This window comes from Orycteropus afer, unplaced genomic scaffold (assembly GCF_000298275.1).
Source record: "Orycteropus afer afer isolate SDZICR_OR568_19922 unplaced genomic scaffold, OryAfe1.0 scaffold00350, whole genome shotgun sequence".
In the NCBI taxonomy this organism is placed as follows: domain Eukaryota; kingdom Metazoa; phylum Chordata; class Mammalia; order Tubulidentata; family Orycteropodidae; genus Orycteropus; species Orycteropus afer.
Window position 1 is genome coordinate 1,614,597 of NW_006921937.1, and position 2,709 is coordinate 1,617,305.

A 2,709-nucleotide genomic window follows, 5' to 3' on the forward strand; every position below is an offset into this window, starting at 1 on the left:
ATCCTACTTCCGTAATGATACTGCCTCGGAAACCCAAGGAGGGGTCGCTATGAGTCGGGGCCGACTCGACGGCACATAACAACAACAACAACAGCTTAATTCCAGCCTGGGGGCATATAGCAGTTACGCATAAATTGACTCAGAACAATGAAAGCTGTCCCAAGTATTACAACAGTCCAGACAAGACAGGATTTTAAAACCTCCTGATCAATCATGAGGAATCTTTGTCTAATAAACCAAGCCACAAAGAGTACTGATCAGGGGTATAATCTACAAAATCTCCTTGTAAATAGGCATCCCACAAGAGTGTAAGAATTTCTTCTTCTGAGGTAGGAATCTGGGGGGATTCCACAACAATAGAGAGAGTGAGGGAATAAAAGTATAGGGGGAGATTGGCTCTACTGGGGAGTCAAGTGGAGTTGGAAAGCTCATGGAATAATCTCACAGTTCAGGTGTGTTCAAGGTCCTCTTCAGGGATCTGCGTCAGATGAAATTTTAGAGGTGTGAAGAGGGTGCTCTTGAATCTGTTTGAGGATTTTGCTGCAATTGCTGACTGGTCCAGAGGGTTTGAGTGTTTAAGCCTGAAGTGTGAAACCAAGAAGTTAATCCCCGGAGTTTTGCTGCAGTGGGGGTTGTTAATAGAACCTGATAGGGGCCGTCCCATTGTTATTGAGTTCTTGGAGAAGAACCCAGTCTCCTGGTTCAAGGGCTAGAATTAAAGGGGTTCAGAACTAGGTTTGGGGAGGACCATATCTGCATGTTGTCAAATGAGGTGTCGAGTTAGGTTAAGGGTAGGGAGATAGTCTCCTAATAGGTTTAGAGTGGTTGGAAAATTTCCTAGTAGGGTCTACCATGCATGAATTCAAATGGGCTGAGAAATGTTGGTGCTCAAGATGTACATGGGATGTGTGTCAGGGCTAGTGGAAGTAGAGTAATCCAGTTTTCCCAAGTTTCTAAACTGAATTTCGTGAGATGACTTTTAAGGATGGAGCTTGCCTTTTCTACTTTACCTGAGGACTGGGGATGGTATGGAATATGTAAATTCCATGTGATATGGAGAGCATTGGTGACCCCTTGTGTAACATTAGCGTTAAAGGCCAGTCCATTATTAGACTATAAGGAGGAAGGAAGGCCAAACTGAGGGATTATGTAATTGGTTAGGGTTTGGATTACTTCTGTTGCTTTTTCTGACATAGCTGGGAAAGCCTCAATACAGCCAGAGAAAGTGTCTACAAAAGTTAAGAGGTATTTAACATATTGTACAGCCGGCATATGGGTAAAATCGAGTTGCCAGTCTTGGCCAGGAACTTGTCCTCGTGTCTGATGTGTAGGAAAGGAGGGGGGAGATTTAAAAGCAGAACAAATAGTGGAACTCCTAGCTATGTTTTGCAGATGTGTGACCATGCAGATGTGTGCAAGTGAGAAGGGTTTGGAGAAATTTTAGAAGGGCTTTGAACCCTACATGTAAGGAGTTATGAAGATAAGTGAGAATTTGTGCAGTTCGTTGTTTGGGTAAAATTATTTTTCCAGCCCTAGTAAGTCACAATCCTTCCCAGATTGCTCCTGTTTGAGTAAGGAGATTTATTTCTTCTTGGAAATATATATGGGTGATTGTAGAACTGGCTAAGAGTTGAGATTCGAGTTGCTGAAGTAAGGCCACCCTTCTTGCCTCTTTGTCTGCCCAGTTATTGCCTGATGTTATGAAGCTGTTATCTGACTTGTGCCCCTTGCAGTGGATCACCGCCACTGCCTTAGGGAATTTTGTAGCCTATAAGAGTTTTAAGATTAGTTTTGCATTAGTGATTGGTGAGCCTTTTGTGATAAGAAATCCTCTTTCTTCCCATATAATTGCATGGAAATGCAGTATGTGAAACGCATAATGGGAATCAGTGTAAATATCAATAATCTGTCCCTTAGCTAGGGTTAAGGCTCAGGTGAGAGCTATCAATTCAGCTTTTTGAGAGGAGGTTCTTGGGGGTAGAGAGTTGGACTCAATGACTTGGAAGAAACAATAACGTATCCTGCTACTGTTTTCTCATCCAGTATGTAAGAACTGCCATCTATGAACCAGATATCAGAAGCTGCAGGCAGGGGTGAATCAGTTAGATGGGGAAAATAGGCTTGTTTGAGTTCTAGGAGGTCAGTGCAAAAGTGGAGTGGGTCTGAAGAGGGAGTGGTGACAAGAGTGGCTGGGTTTAGGGCAGAAGTTCTGCTTAAAGTGATGTGAGGAGCCTGCATGAGGGTAAGATGTACAGCCTGAAGTCTGGAGGGAGAAAGGAAATTGGCCACTTTATTTGAGATAAGTTCTGAGAAAGAGTGTGAGGAGTAAATGGTCATGGGTTGAAAACAGGTTAATTTTTGGCTCTCCTGACTCCACGGCAAATAACAACAACACAACAACAACAACCTGTGCTAGGAGTGCTGCAGCTCCTAAAGCTCGTAAGCAGGTTGGCCAACCCCTGACCGTTGGATCTGGTTGCTTTGACAGGTAGGCAACAACTTTAAGGTCAGGACTAAATTTTTGCCCAAGGAGACCAAGAGCTATGCCCTTTCTCCCGTCAGTGTATAAAATGAAGGGTCTGGAGAGATCAAGCAAAGCTAGGGCTGGGGCCGAGACAAGGGCCTTCTGTAAGACCTGAAAAGGAGTGGTAATGTTGATAGTTGGGGATATAGGTTCAGTTAAGGGACCCTTTGCTGCTTCATAAAGAG